This window comes from Rhododendron vialii, chromosome 12a (assembly GCF_030253575.1).
Source record: "Rhododendron vialii isolate Sample 1 chromosome 12a, ASM3025357v1".
NCBI lineage: Eukaryota > Viridiplantae > Streptophyta > Magnoliopsida > Ericales > Ericaceae > Rhododendron > Rhododendron vialii.
Genome location: NC_080568.1, coordinates 3,935,920 through 3,953,306, shown reverse-complemented (window position 1 = coordinate 3,953,306; position 17,387 = coordinate 3,935,920). Strand labels below are relative to the sequence as shown.

Genomic DNA, 17,387 nt, shown 5'->3' with positions numbered 1-17,387 from the left:
TTTAAAGCCTTCATCTTTTGTAACAACCCGCTCCCGCCTTGTATAATATTGTCCGCTTTGAATACTAAACCCCATCAAACCTCCCAGTGAGGTCACCCATCCCCAGGATTACTCCAGTGCGAGCACGCTTAACTATAAAGTTTCAATTGGCTTTGGCACCCTCATACCTTTAAAAGTCCTTGTACAAGATAAGATGACGATATATTATTTATAGCACACAACTTACACTTCACCAAGCGATGTGGGACTACCCTCGGTTGACTCTTCTGGTCACCGATCCGACAACCCCTTGCACGGATCCCAACTGTGCTCAGGCTAGTTGACCACTACCTGGAACTCAACAGGGGCGGGGCAGGGCATCACAATCTCCCCCACTTAGGAACACACATCCTCATATGATGTCGAGATTCTGTCTCACATTTCTGGTTGATACAGCCTCTGATACCATATGTAATGACCCGCTCCCGATTTGAGACTTCAAAGCAACAATGCTCATAGATGGCGCCGTTTTCTCCAAAAATAATTTTTTGTTCTTCAATGTCACTTATAAGGAAAAACTGACATTAAAAAAAAAGAATAGTTTTGTCACTATTTTACAAATGGACATCATAAATATATTAGATCACAGTTTAGGAGAAAACTGACATTAAAAAAAAAGAATAGTTATGTCACTATTTTACAAAGTGACATCATAAATATATTAGATCACAGTTTAAAAGAAACTGACATTAAAAAGAAAGAATATATAGTTATGTCACTATTTTAAAAAGTGACATCATAAATATATTATATCACAGTTTAAGAGAAACTGACATTAAAAAAAAAAGAATAGTTATGTTCCTATTTTAGAAAGTGACATCATAAATATATTATATCACAGTTTAAGAGAAACTGATATTAAAAAAAAAGAATAGTTATGTCACTATTTTAGAAAGTAACATCATAAATATATTATATCACAGTTTTTTAAATGACTGACATTATTTATCTATTGCAATCTTTTTAATTACGATTTTTTCAAAAACTGACATCTTTTCATTTTTTCAAGCGTCATCTTTTAACAATATTGTAATAGTGTTAACTCTACACTATCCTAGTATTGTAGCCATGTGAGCCTACAAGAGAGAAAGGATGAACAATAAGAGCCTGTTTGGCTGGTGGATTTGGAGGAGGATTTGTAAGGCCCCCTGATTAGGAGTCCTGGTTCCACACCAAGTCCGGTCTTTAGGTGTTTTTTCGTCGGGTGGATTTGGATGATGGTGGGATTACATATCCACTTGGAGGTGGATATATAAGGATGGGTTTTAGCCAGCATTGGCAAATCCTGGTGGGTTTTGGTCTATTGTGCCCCTGAATCTCTCTCACTTGTGTGGTGTGTATTTCGATAACACCCCTACTGATATATATATATCTCTCACTTTACTGATATCGGATTGAACTGATTTTTTACATGAACGTTCAAAATATTAAATAAATAGACCTTTGTAAAAATCAACTCAAACGAAAATTGATAATCGGTAAAAGAATATATATGTTCTCTGGATCATTGTTAGTTATATAAACAATCTAAAAAAATTAAGTACTCTAATTTTCAACCTGTTATAACTAATGCGAAAATCTTATTTTTTTGATTAATTTATCGTAAAAGGTCATAATTAATATTTGTCTATAGGTCTCTCATAATTAAGTATATGTTCTTCATTTGGTTCTACGGCTTTCTTAGGGTTCTCATATGAGAGCTCTAAAGCCAAAAATTAATTATGATCCTTTAGGATAAAATGCTTAAAAAATTAGGATCTTCGGATCGGTTCAAACAGACTGAAAATTGGAGCACTTAATTTTTTAACCATTGTTATGGCTGAAATGGGTTATATTGATTTTTTTTTCACTTTCCAATCACGTTTTCTTAATTTTGGTAGGAAAATCATATTCTTTCTAATAAAAAACATATTTTCAACGTTTGTATTTTAAAATGAAATTATTTTATCCTAAAATTAATGATAAATATTAATTTATTCTAATTAATAAGAAATACACCAATTAATTTTGAGCATTAAAAAATCAAAGTGGGGGCAATTCAGTCATTTGACATCTAATTCCATTATATCCACCTTTCAAATCACCTTTCTCAAAAAATACCCAAACACCGGATATTCAAATCCACTATTCTTAGGAGTGGGGTCCACATTTCTTATATATCCACCATCATTCTATATTCACCTTCCTTCTATATCCACCTAAAACAAATCGATCATCCAAACGGACCATAAATGTGTCATCCTTGTAGCTCACGCATATGAGAGAGAGAGAGTCTGCCGAGAGGGAGAGAGAGAGGGTTGGGTTTTCTATCTAAAACCTCATCACATGCTCCCATGTTACCCTATATTATAGCCTATCCTACAAATATATACTATGGGTGCATTTATGGATGGGACAAGAGAGAGAGAGAACCGGGTAAGAGGAGGAGAGAGAGGAATTCATTGGCCTATAAATACCAATGGCTGCTCCTTCATTTCTCCCATCACCAATCATCCACTTCACTTGCTTCATTAGCTGGGAAAGAGAGAGAGGGGTTTCGGCTGTGAGAAAGAAAAGGAGAAAAGGAATTGAGTTCAAGCCCACCACCACACTACCACGGTACCTTTCCACCGCCACTCAAACCACCATTCAATCTTTCAATTCCAAGACCTAGAAGTTGTTTGGGTTCGTAGTAAAAAGAAAAGTAAATTTTCTTTTTATCAAATTCCAACCGAGGCGACGTCACTCTATTCATTTTCCGACCAGACGAATCCGTAATCCTCTACCGCCAAGAAGAACGGTAGAAACCTCCTACCTACTCACCTAAATATAGTAGTGCTACATGTTCGTTGATTTTAAAAAGTATTGATCTAGAGAATTTTATAATTACCCGCATAATTAGTTTGTTGGAAAATAATTAATAAATGTTTAAGTCGTTATAATTTTTGTTGTATTATCGAAACTAGGTTTTCATGATAATTGCTTGTAAGAAAAGAAGCATAGCTCCTGGAAATTTTTTTTTGGAAAGATAATCACGAAAGGAAAAGAAGTTGCTAGCCTACTGTTATATATGTTTGTGGTTAGTATTAAAAAGCATGCTTAGGACTTGATTAAAGAAATTAGTACTTAATTGTTTCTGCATGACAAACTTACTGTTGTGATGAAAAAAAAGAGTAAACATAGAAATTGACAAATGCTTGGAATATTGCTAGTGTACTATGTGCCATGTTAATTTTTGGAGAGCATGAAAGAACTTATTTAATCGCATGATTTTAGTAGTGCTAAGGGAAATTATGTGAACGTGAGAAAATGATGCATGTTTATGAGACACGAGAAATGAGAGATGGTTGACGAAAAGAAACGAGAAATTAAAATGTGAAAAAGATTGATAATTGTGTGAGCATAAGAGCCCGATGGAATCTGAAAGAATGGTTAGGGAATTATGGCTCAGGTGTGCATGTGTGAGCATGAGAGCCCGATGGAATCTGAAAGAATGGTTAGCAGAATCATGGCTCGGATGCGTGTGACCTTGGAGCCCGATGAAATTTGAAAGGATGGTTAGCGGAACTAGTGTCGTGTGAAAATGGTGAAATATCCAATGAAATGAATAAGACTGAGAGCCCAATGGAATCTGAAAGAGATGGTTAGCGGAATCAGTACTTTTGGGTGGAACAAATTAGCCTGGGAGCCTGATGGAATTTGAAAGATGGTTAATTAGCGGAACCAGTGCTCGAGAAAATAAAATGGAAAGTGAAATCGATACTGATAAAATGATGACACGAATTACGATATGCTGCGTTGACTCTGAAAAGACATTGACACTTTTTTGTTGACTTGATTTATATGATGAACTGTTAAATCTCTGTGTTTTACCTTGTAAAGTTATATATTATTTTTGTTAAAGTACCACATAGGGGTAGGAGTTAGCTATTGAGCTTAATTGCTCACGGTGCTATTTTTTGTGGCCCTGACATCATATGCCAAAGTTTAGAGATGTACATGTGTAGTACTATCCGTCAGAAAAGTACGGTGCTGATCAGAGACTTGTTGAGAAGGAAGAAGGGTACGAAAAGTAGATTACCTTAGTGCCTATCTCTATCTGCTAAATAGATGTAATTTGGATTTATGGATTTTTAGAATTTGTAATGACCTTATATTCAATTCTATTTAATAAATGTTAGAAATTTATTCAATTAACTTTCCCAAAAATCGGGGCGTTACGGATGTACAGCCTTTGCTCTGTATGCAATTTCCTGTTTGGTAATTACAAGATAATGGGTTGATCAACGCATCCGGTTCTGCCTTTTTCGGGTCCATGCTGGGCTCATATTGATGATCGGAATTCAAAAATATGTAACTCTCATCGAGTATACTTGACCATGCAAAAATTGGTTTGGATCGAATGTCGTTCGATGCCTGATCAGAAAACATATATCTTGAAAACAAGTGAGAAAATGTGGTTTCTATCCAGTGTGTTCAGTACATTTTTCCTAAGATTTAAATGTGATCTGATTAATTATCTATATACTCATCGAGTATACTCGTACGTGTCCCTAATGTTGCTTGTTCTTGTGTTGCCCAATCCAAATACGACGATCAGCGTCCATGCTATAGATTGGGCTCGATTGATTGATTGGATATGGGACTCTTTTGGACCTTAACTACTCCTGAAGTCTCTAATTTGGGCCTTCGGCTTGAAAATAGCAGGAGACTTTTATTTGGGCCAATTTTTGAGGACCTTATGCAAAGGCCTGGGCCAGGACTTATGCAATGGGCCAGAAATTGCAAACATTTGGCCACTAGGATAACTATATTGCCTATAGGATTCAAGATTACTCGAGGAGCGCATAAATTAGCTCGGATATCTAAGTCATTGAAAGAAGCAAAAACCATCCCATTAAGCGGGGGTTAGCAAGATTTTAGTTAAAAGAAATATGGCCATCCTATACAAACTAGGTCACCGACTACTATTGACTGTGTCTTCAAAGGGTTGGTAGCATGAAAAATCCAACTAGAATGGAGTAGTATGATATGAATTTTCCTTTTCTCTGATGGAACTCAAGCGAAATGATTGAAGAAGATTTACACAATACATTGAACTCAACAAAGTTATCACTGTCATACATTTGTAGTGAACCCCACTACATAGCTAGCTGTTGACAACGAATTAAGCCCCTTTTGGTGGAGTACTATTTTTCAATCAATTTTGCTGTGGTGGGTCATTCCTCATTAAGTCTAATTTGTAAGTATTGGGATGGTTATGAAATCGTTCAATTGAGGCTGCTGCTTTGGTTTGTCTTGGAAAAATATCTGCAAGTAGAGAGGTTTGGAAAAGTCTTCCTGTAGAAGCACTTATGGGGTAGAATAATTGACAACACTAGGAAATATTAAGGAAATTTCTAATCTCCTCCTCCTCTCTCTCTCTCTCTCTCTCTCTCTCTCTCTTAAGGAAATTTCTAATCTACTCTCTCTCTCTCTCTCTCTCTCTCTTCAACAGTAGGGACATCACCCGAATTCCTGTAAAAAGATATTGTGAATTCCATATGCTCCTATCTCTGTCCTAGTGGTGAGATCCGAACTCCGCTGGCTGGCAAGTACGCCGAATTCTGGTGAGAACTTGCAAATCCATGCTTCTAAATGCTCTCTCTTTATGTGTGTGTGTGTGTGTGTGTGTGTGTCTTCTTTGAATTTGGAAACGTGGAACAGATCATGAAAATTTCGAGTTTCTGTGGATGTTTCCGAACCTTGTAGGTTTGCTTTTTTCGAAGTGTTAGGTTCGAAATCTTTCATCTGTTATTAGTCCATTTGGGATAATTAGAGGGTTTACTCGGTCGTTAATTTCGGAGCTTGGAATAAGTCAAGGTGCCACAGGTTGGTTGGACACTTGATTATAAATAAAAAAAAATAACAATTATTGAGATATTGTTCATGTTGGAAAAATGATCAAACAAGTGTTTTGTGTGATCTTTGTTATTTCAGTAAATGGTTTTAGTTGATGTAGTTAAAAATGGCGTTCCCAAATTGCAAAACCTCTATATATTCTCTGCACGCGGAGAATATCTATTGCGAAAAGACGACCACTCTTTTTTGTCCAACCAAGTTATTATCGCTAATTTTGCTCATGTGGTATTTTCGCCCGCTCATGAAACCATTTTTCTCAAATGATAATTTTTTCGTTAGATTTCCTTGGAGAACGAAGACGGATGTACATTCTACTTCTAATACCACGAATATAGATTGTGGAAAAAAGAGACTACTTTTTAAGTAGGTCGTTGCTCATATATATATTATATAAGCGGGAGACGATACTAACATAGATGTGTTTGAAATTCGAATATAGATTCGATCGTAGATGGGTCTAAAATCATTTGATACATGTGAATCCACGAAATACACGTGAAATAGATACCCATAAAAAAATCTAGGGTATATTTGTGTTTGAATTTTGTATTTCAACATTAGTTTTTGAAGCTTTTTCAATAAGTGGAGGGGACACGGCCTACTCAGATGTGTGTGCATCATTTGACATTTGTCTTTGCCTTTGCTTATTGTGTGTTTGCAATTTGAGCAAATTACTCCACTACACTACAAAGTTTGTGAACTCCACATCAGACAATGATGAAAAATTCTCTAAATCATTGCTCTCGGAGCTTAGAATAATCTCTGTAGTTTCGATTAGCTAGATTAATAATTGTTGGCAATTTGAATTTTTTTTTTTTGTCCAATACTCCACTCAAAGGAATTGCATCCATGAACCGTCTACGTAGTTTAAACGGGAAATGACAGGTAAGTTCCATTTTTTTAATAGAAAATTAGTTTTAGGTCCATTATATGAACTTCATAAGCTCACAAGTTCACCTATTAATTTTGTAAGGTCTCAAATCCATTTTAGCTACCCTAGGACTTAGGCACTTTAATAAGATTTTAGAGTACACTTTTTTATTATAGGATAGGGTATCCTAGGGTAGGGTAGATTACCCTAGCATAGGATATCCTAGCATAAGGTACCCTAGGATTTAGGCACTTTTATAGGGTTTAGAGTGCACTTTCCTATTATAGGGTTTTAGTAGTTTAGACACATTCATAGGGTTTAAGGTTTTAGGCAATTTTATAGAGAACCCTAGGATTAGGTTTTGTGAACTTGTGACTTTACAAAGCTGTTAGGTGGAATTGTGGGCTTATAAAATGACTATAGTAGACCTATCACTAAATCTCTTCTTCTTCTTTTTTAAGGAGTTCTGTGCCACCCCCTTTGTAGAGTCTATTTCCTCCGGGCCCTTTTTAAAAATACATTTACAATTTTGCCCATTTATACAATTTTATTTTGCCTTATTTCAAAAGATTAAAGAGGTGTGAATTTTGAGTGTAAATTCTGGGTGTGAATTCACATCCCAAAAAAATCCAAGAATTCACGCCACAAAAAAGAAGAAGGTGTGAATTCTTTTTTCCCGTCAAAATAATGCAGCCCGGCCTTCCACTCTCAATTTGAACAATAGACCTGAGATTCCATGTTCCCGTTTCAATTTTCGCGCGAATCAAAACCAGATTCCAGTTGTAAAGAAATGATTGAACACTAAAATACAAAAATACACAAATCAGCTTCGGCTTAAATCAGAAGCAAACCCAATTATTCGGCTGAAATCAGCTTCGCCGCCGCCGTCGTCTTCCTCAAAATCAAAGTCGCAGTCTTCCTCTGCAGCTTTGCCGCCAACATCGACCATCTCTCTGGCGACGATAAGCACCTTCTCTCCTTCGTCGGCCCTCGTCGTCCGATACCTCCACAGCGCCGCCTAGATAGGCGAGTGGAGATCGAGCGACGACGGAGGGAGGGGGACGGCTGTGTACAGGGGCAGTGCGTAGCTGGAGGACTCGACGGTGCTGCTCCGGCGACGCGTCATTCCGTTAGTCATCAGTCCATGGCCAGCAACAGTCCCCGCGAGAGAGAGCGGTTGTTGTGCGGGGGTGAAGAGGAGCAACGATGAGCGGGGTAGTTTGGGCAGATCACTTAAAATGGGACCTGGACGGGTATGGTGAGACGCGTGTGGGTGCTGGACGGGAAGGCAAGTACAAAATAGGGCCAGCTAGTAAGAACCCCGCACCTCATCGGAAACCAAATCCAATCACTACACTCAAACAGAAGCTAATCCAAACCCAAACACCGCCTATCCTGTGATCGCCAGCATCCCCTAATTTTGTCCTAGGATCTTTTTTATCATCATATCATCATGTTGTGCTCGCATGACAAGTTCCGTCTAAAATCTTCTCATTTTGCTAATGGAAGAAGTTTATTTTCGTCAAATGGATACTTTGAGCGGGTTAAGTGTTATTTTTTAGACATTAGCAATACTAAAATAAAGTTACGGTAACACTGATTTAAATGCGAACCATATTTATGTTGAAAAAAAAAGAATAGATTGTCATAACGGGAATCAATTTTGGTTTTATCTCAAGATAAATGCGTTACCGTGATTTACACCTGCACACCGCTTGTTTCGGGTGTGTCGTACGTCTCTTACAATATTTTGTGGCTAATTTTGAGTATTTTTGTGGCAATTCACAATATGAATATTTATAGATCAACACATGAATTTTTTGGTTCGTGTTACAAGATTTTTGTAGTCAAAATATGAAAATTCATATAAACTTTTGTTCCCTTGTGTCTATCGCAGATTATATTTGAGCCTTAAAAAGGTTTTCTGTAGCCTCATTTTGTCTCAACAACCATTTTAAAAAGTTGAAGTAAGTACAACATGCCTCGATTTACAATAAATTCTAAAACGTTACACACAATTATTGGCCATAACCACTAGACGGCTATGAACCCTCTCAAACTCACCACTACATGCCATCTAACCTTGTTTATCAACTTTCTAAAAGGAGGGTGTGGAAATCATATAGCTCTTCAAAATAAATATAATTCTGTCACCTTGGGTTATTAAAATGATCGAGCTGGGTGTGGAAATTTCTTTCCTGTATCAACACTTGTACTATGTCAATACGGACGATGGCAAGTTTAAGAACAGTCATTGTTATCTAAGTATTATTATACTCGGATTTCAAAATGAACTAATATTCAGGTTCTCCCTGTAGTGCAACATTTGTGCTTCTCCATCCCTCTCTATAAGTGAAGTACTTTACTAGTGGAAGGAGAAAGTTGAGGATCATCTGATTTTTGGCGTCTCGATCGAGAGTTCTTATCTCTCATGGCTGAAGGTAATTTTACATATTATATATTATGTTTGTATGTTTCTTAATCTATATATATAGTCAATGCATATAGTTTCTAAGATCAGAAGTCCAACCATTAAAGAAGGCCATGGCACTTGAAAATTACTCACATACTCAATTCATTGCCCATTGCTTGCTATACTATTATGCTAGGACTGTAAAAGTCATACTGATTTCCATGGTTATATGCAATAGTAATTGAACTGGCAAAAAGAAAACTTAGCTTAAAATCGAAGAAAATCTTGCCAAGTTTTGCAGATCGACCTTTCTCAGCACTCTAAGAGAAAGTTTTGAAATGTCATGGCCACTAAGGGCAGTAAACGAGCCGAATTATTTTGGCCACTAAGGGCTGAATTTGGAAGCCGCAAGGGCCTCATTATAGAGGCCACAAAAGACAATTTTAGAGACCGCAAAACACCATCCATTATATGGCCCCATTGGGGGTATAACGAACGGGTTCTTAGGGCCACAATATACCACAAAAAAATTACAGTAGATTGGAATTCCTTATATATTACTTTCTTTTTTCGAACTCCCTGATGTGGGACTTTGGAACCTTGCGGTCTCACGATAAGTCAAACTTGTCAACCTATAGCTTGTTTGATCTACGTCTCAAATCTTAGGCTCCATTCTTGACTTTTTGCTCTAGGACTTTTTTAGTAACTTTTTGTTTGGCCTCATTGTAATTTTTGGAATTCATTCATCTTGACGAGAGAAATCAGAAAACTATTAAATTTTGGACCGATGTTGAAAATTTTTATCTAAGACAACACTTTAGACTAAAAAGACAACTGTTTGGGATTGTATTTGTCGTTAGTGAATTTTTTTTTTTTTTTTTGGCTTTTGGTCCTAATGTTTTAGTACTTATATAGACTTCTCTCGTCGAGACAGATGATTTATAAAAAAACAAAAATCTAACAAAAGTTTAGAAAAGATGAACAAAACACATAAAACGAAAAAGATAAATAATGTTAAACAAAATGGAACCTTAATGAGTTTCAAATTAAATTCGGTCTTGTTAACCTCTTTAGAATAATACACAAATATCTCACGGATATTAATACACTTCCACAAACATCAATACACTTTTCGCAGATATTAATGCACATTTGACCTATTATCCTCCGTCCTGAGGGTCGAGGTTAGCATTGTCCAATTAAATTATTCAAACTTGGGTTGTTTATGTAACAAATGAATTTCAAACGAGCTTTTTAACGAGTGAACACGAGTTCGATGTTCGTTTGAAAACCCTAGTTGTCATTCTGCTCTTGATCATTGTAGCAAACTGGAATTCCAACGATCGTGTTTAGATTTAAATAAAACAAAAAGTAAATGAAACGAAGCACATAAATGATAGACCATTTTTGGTCCATTGTTCAATCAGAAGCCCCCTGAAAATCTTCAGCTTTATCTTTTCACATAGGAAGGGCATGCATAAATAGAAAAATGATAAATTTCTTAGAAATAGTCCTTCTAGTTTGAATGAAATCTACATTTCATCCATCTAGTACTAATCGTGTCAAATTTAACCATATACTGTAGCTTATAGTCCCTCACAATTGCTTCCTATGATTGGAACATATATACGGAGTTCATAGGAAAATTGCCATTTCTCCTCCCCGGAGGGCAAAATTGTGATTTTATGCAAAGTAGAGGAACTATTAGAAAATTCGAAAATCATAACCTTATGTATTATTATTTTTTTCAATGAATTTATCTTGGTTTTTATAACCTCCTTCACTTCTTTTTCACCTGATTAAAAAATTGTCCAAAATTTTTGAGTTAATCTTATAATCGTTAATTAAGAAGTGGAGCACTATTTTCTCTTTCTTTTTCGGTAGCCCCAACCCACGTTACCCCTCACTCTCTCTGCTCTCTCTCTTCTTTTCCCACTCCATTTTTTTTTGGCAATACAAGGTGTACCGGGCCAGATTGCACGCACCTCAGACTTACAGCCTCTCTCACAGCCATTTCACAAACTTACGCATGAGGTGAAGGTGGCCCCAAAAGTTGTTGGCATTCCCAATCTTCCCACTCTTTTTTCACAGCGAACACACAGATTTATACATCCAACCACCTATTGAATCGCCAAAATAATTAGTTGGCTTGGCCTCGCACTTTCCATTCTCATCCTCTCAATTGTCTCACACCTCACAAGCTTATCACAAACGTCCCTTCGGGAATAGGAATAGTAGAGAAAAAAAAACTAATTTGGTAGGAATATTTGTTTTGGTATGTAGTACTATGGAATGCATTTTCAATTTTGTCTTCATTTAAAAAATAAAAATTAATCTTATTTTCGCAAAGGAGGGGTTCGGGGGATGTAAAATACCACCAAACAAACAAGCTCCAAGTAAACAAGCTAACTTCCCACAAACATTGCTTGGCCTTAAAAACCTAACATCTCAATCAAACTTATATTTTGTCAACTAATCACATTGCATTTGTCAGTTGCTGCAGCTTCCATCCCACCTGCCTGGGAGATTGGGAAGTGCATCTGGGTTCCAATTGCTACACGCATCAATTACGCCAGAAAATTGACAAACAATTGGGAAGCACTTTGCAAGAAAGCATTGGAATTACGTTCCAAGAAAGATGACATTGTTGCCGAAATTGAAAGATTCCATCTGCAGAGAACTCCAACTCAGGAATGTGTTAATTGGAGAAACGAGGTGGTAGAAATGGAGAACAAGGTTGCGACCTTAGAACAAGAGTTCAATGTTGAGAAGAAATGTGTTTGGGGATTATGTCCAAATATTTTTGAGCGTATAAAGCTTGGTAAGCTAGTAGTAAATATGACCACCAAGATTGACCAACTCATGGAAAAAAAGTTTGAAAATGGATTTCTCGTTGATTCACCACCAGCTAGAGTTGAGAGGAGGCCAGAACCCCCTTCAACATTGTCAAGTTCTGCGCATCATACACTAGACATGGTACTGAATAAACTTCGAGATGAGAGCACTCAAAAGATTGGTATTTGGGGAATGGGAGGAGTAGGTAAGACTACTATTTTGGACCTTTTGAACAATTACCCTGATGTCAAAACAATTTTTGATTTTGTCATATGGGTAACTGTCTCAAAATCTTGGACCATTAGAAAACTACAAAACGAAGTCGGGATGCGGTTATCAATAGCAATAAAAGCTGACGAGTCTAATGATAGAGTTGCAAGTAAATTTCTTACGGGCCTCGAGGGCAAGAAGTACCTTTTGCTTTTAGACGATGTTTGGGACGAGGTGGATTTAAGTGTAGTAGGGTTCCCCAATGCCAATCAACAAAATGGTTGCAAAGTTATTTTGACAACCAGAAAAAAAAGAAGTTTGCAGAAAGATGGGAACTGATGCTGAAGTACCCGTTTCAGTTTTGCCAAACGAAGAAGCATGGGAGATGTTTTCCTGTGGAGTGGGTCACGTTGCAACGCTTTCAACCATCAAATCGTATGCTCAAGATATTGTTACAGAATGTGGTGGCTTGCCACTAGCGTTGAAAGTCGTATGCGGTGCACTACGGAAAGAGGAAAATGTGAATGTGTGGAGGAATTTCTTAAGAAAATTAAGGTCACCGGCTACATCTGTCATTGAAGACTTGAATGAAAACGTGTTCAAGGTACTGAAGGTAAGCTATGACCGGTTAAAGAATTTTGATGAAAAGAAATGTCTTTTGTTCTGTGGATTGTATTCAGAAGACTCCATGATCGGAAAATCAAGATTGATGGGATATTGGAAATCAGAAAGTATTTTTTCAGGTAAACTTACTTTGGAACAGGCACTTGATGAGGGAGAAGCTATATTGCAAGCTCTTATAGATGCGTCTTTGTTGGAGAAATGTGATAAAGATGACTTTGTGAAGATGCACGATGTTGTTCGAGACATGGTATTGGCAATAACTTCGCTGCAAGGAGAGGAACCCACACATTTGGTGCGAGCTGGAATTTCTTCAGAGACAATTCCAGAGGAGGTGGAATGGAAAAATGCAACACGAATATCCTTTATGAATCGTGACTTGCGCAGCTTGCCAGAATCACCAAACTGCCCAAAGCTACTGACATTGTTGCTTCAAGGAAATAAAAATTTAAAGGTGATTCCAGAAACTTTCTTTAATAACATGCCTAGCCTCCAAGTGTTGGATTTGTCTTACACCCGTATTAAATCGTTGCCAACTTCAATATCTAAATTGGACGGTCTTCGAGAACTAGTCCTTTTAGATTGCGAAGATTTGGAGGCTCTCCCCAAAGAGATTAGTGCACTCAAGGAGCTGGAAGTCCTTTATGTCGGACGATCTAATATGGAAATTGGCCGTAGGGGGATGAAAAGCGTAGAGTTAATTATTCCTGTTGGGATGATATGTGGGATTCCTCATATTGAAGTAATTGAACTTACAAGTCGACTGAGCAATGAAAGTACAGAAATTATTGCGAAACAACTGAGCAACTTGGGTTCACTTTCTTCTCTTTTATTTGACTTCCAGATAGTAGGTAATCTGCAACACTTCCTGCAAAATAGCATACCATGGAAAGAGAAAAGACTGACGCAATTCGTATTTTTAGTTGGGAAATGTCCACACCAATTATACAAACGTGATCCTTGGTTTCTTGAAAGGAGTAGGAAGTATAAGAGGTTTCTAGATTATGAAGGAGGAGGAGAAGAAAGGGATAATGGTCTTCCCCCAGCAATAGAGGATGCACTTATCCGTTCAAATGGCTTTCTATTAGGCAGGCATGGAAAACTCAAAGCTCTATCAGAATTGGGCACACAAAACACAGATGAGTTAAGATATTTTCAGATTCAAGAATGTTTTGCACTCGAAACAATAGTCAATAGAAGTGGGCTTGAAATGAGTGCTTTTTCTAATTTAGAAGTTTTGATTCTGCGCTCACTATCGAATTTGAAGTCCATTCTTTGTTTGGAGATGGAGGAGGGACAATCATCATCACCACCACCACCACTGTTAAATGTAAACAGCTTTACCAATCTTACAAGATTGAGCGTATGGAATTGTCCACTAATTGAGCACCTCTTCTCAAGTGGATTCATGCTTCAACAAATGTCCAACTTGAAAGACTTGATTGTCGCCCGTTGTTGGGGACTCAAGGGGATGATTCCAGAGGATGAAAAGGTGGAATATGAGGCTCTACCCAAATTGTCTTCTTTGTTCCTCGGTGGGTTGCCTGAATTTGTTAACCTTTTTGAAGGTGTTCCCACATGTTGGCAATCACTGGATGATGTGACAATATCAGATACTCCGAAGCTGAGGAAGCTCCCCTTTGACACTAATAGCGCTCCTAATTTGAAGGGAATTAAGAGCATTAAAGAGAATCAGGAGTGGTGGGATGCACTAGAGTACGGGACAACCGTGCCGCTAAATTACAACTTCTTTAATACTAGCCCAGAAACTGAAAAGGTAAACATTTATGTCGATAAATTAAAAAAATAGTTTGTTTTAAGACAAAAATTTGTCAAATAATATCTTTGGTTTATTTTTGTCTTTTCTGAATTTTTTCAAGTTCGATCCTTATTTTTCTACTGTTTCAATTTTTCTTTGTAGGGCCGAATCGGGAAAAGAGGTTAACCACCAACAAGATAAGCCAATTGTTGATCTCGAAAAAATTATTGCTTCCAATGTAGAGTATGGGCTTCCAACTATGAATAAGATGCACCGCTGAGGCCAAGTGGTTCGTAAGTATCTCATGTAACATGTTTGTACTATATTATCAGCTTTTTTGTTGGGGTATATGCCCCTCCATATAGCTTGTATGTTCATTTGGTTTCCAATGGATATTAGTTTACCCCAAAGAAAAACATATTTGTACTATATTAATCAGCTTTTCCATATTTGTATGGCTCCAGCTATGTCCTCTTCCCTACGATATCCTTGTGCTTGTTCTCTTTCCTTGGTATTTTTTTCTTAATCTGTATTCTGCATTACTTTGCTTCAAGTAAGCTTCTGATAATCCTAAGGGGACCAACTACCCCCATGACGACGGGGAATCGACGGGTTCGCGGGGCTCACTTCGGGTCCAACACGGATGATTCGAGCCATTCAATTAAAAACCGAGAGGGCCCGTGAAAAATCAGCTCAATTTAATATGTGTAGATGCTCGATAAAAATTGCACAACAATCTCCATCCACTGAATTCCTAAGGGTATTCCTTTCTATTTGTGTCTGATTTTCATATGTTGCGCCGACCTATCCTCTCCTTTGGATGAACCAACATTAGTTGTCAAATGCGTGCGCCTAGGAGCAAGGTGAGGTGAGTTGCATGACCCCAAGTTAGGCAACATTGATTGGTGCAGCCTAGGCGCAAGAGGCAACCAAGGCGACAAGGCGCAAAAAGGTGCACTTCTTTCAAATTCGATCACAATCCTAAGATTAATTATGTTGTGTAGGTTAAAATTTAATAACTTTTGGCCATTGATCTGAAACAAAACAAAAGGGTCTCTAATTATTTTCTCTCATTGATCTCTCTCTTGACTCCTCTCATCGATAAGCCAACTTCAGAGAACTTGAAAACTTCAACGAGCAGTTTGATCAATTCTCTCATGACCCCTCTCATCGATCAGCTGACTTTAATTTTAGTTTCAAATGTTGGATGCTTGTCTTTTGTTGATTTTGACATTTTAGGTTTTGTCTTCAAACCTTTTTTTTTTTTTTTTCTGAAACAAAATTAAAAGATTTGATTCAATTCTCCTTAAATGTTAGTCATTGAGTTTTTCTTTTCCTGATCCGAAACATTTATCTTTAAATTTGCAATCTTTTCATTAGTTGGGTGAAAAATCAAGTTGTTTTGATGCTGCCTAATCCAGTACATGTAGAGTAAAATAAAACTCCTTGTGAAACTGGGGAGGACCGGGCCACCGCACCCAACAAGCTCCGCCCCTACAACTGACCAATTGGGTCGCTCACTTTGTTGGTTGATCAGAAAAATGCTAGATTCAATAGAAAAAAAATATTAGGGTAACGTATTGCATGCCGTATTGGTGCTTGTCATGGCCGTTGGTGCGCACAATTAATCATCTTCTATTCTTGTCTTTCATCCCTTGGTGAATTCCTTTGGGAGAAGTTTGTTTAATCTTATTATTATACAGTGCAACCAACTGGGGCTAGCTCAGTTAGCTAGAACTCTTGCATCTAACTAGGAGGTCAGGAGTTTGCGTCTTTCTACCTGCGTGTGGCTATTCTTTCCTTTGTTTTGTTGGGGTTATCGAGCTCCATGTGAGGGGAGATATTAAGGAAATAGAATCTCACATTACTTAGGTATATATGGAATATTGGCCATCAGTTAATATAAAGTTAACATCTCTCCACCTACCTTATAGCTTAAGTTTTTGAGTTGTATATAAAATTTACACATATGCGACAAGAGAGAAAAATTGATGGAAATAATTGGCTTTTACCGGCATAAGGACATCTCTAGTGCATGAGTTAAGCACTTAGTTATGTCATAGATTAACTGACATTGGCATGGATAACCAACAAATTTGAGTTTTTGGCTTTTTGATGGGTTTTCTAACTGGAGTACTACTAAAATTTTAACTTTGATTAACTATAGCATCACAATTAAGGGAGAGAGGGAGGAGAGAGACAGAGACAAGGGGGAGAAAGGCGGACGCGGGGCTCTGCTGCCCACCATGGGCAGCAGCCCCAACCCACACTCACACACGACACCGTTTTATATAGGAAAAAAAACCAAATTCTTCCGCTTGCAATCCTATGGAGCAGAAACGTGATTATGAGAGCTCTAGAGTTAAAATTTAATTATGTCGCTTTAGAATAATATGATCAGAATAATAAGATCTTCACGTCAATTCAAACGGATTGAAAATTGGAGCACTTAATTTTTTAATCATATTTTTTAATATATAAACGGTCTAAAAAATTAAGTGTGCCACTTTTTAATTCGTTTGAACGAGTACGAATACCTTATTATTCTAATCATATTATTCTAAAGCATCATAATTAATTTTTGTCTCTAAGACTCTCATAATTAAGTATCTGCTCTTTATTTAGGATCCTGTAGATCAGAAACGTGATTATGAGAGTCCTATAGACAAAAGTTAATTATATCTCTTTAGAATAATATGATTAGAATAATAAGATTTTCGTACTTGTTCAAACGAATTAAAATAATAAGATTTTCGTAT

The 17,387-nt window shown here is 37.2% G+C and overlaps 1 pseudogene; it reads left to right on the top strand.

Moving 5' to 3' along the window:
* The first annotated feature begins 5,449 nt into the window (after positions 1–5,449).
* On the top strand, positions 5,450–15,077 carry LOC131311094 (probable disease resistance protein At5g43730; annotated as a pseudogene).
* The last annotated feature ends 2,310 nt before the right edge of the window (positions 15,078–17,387 follow it).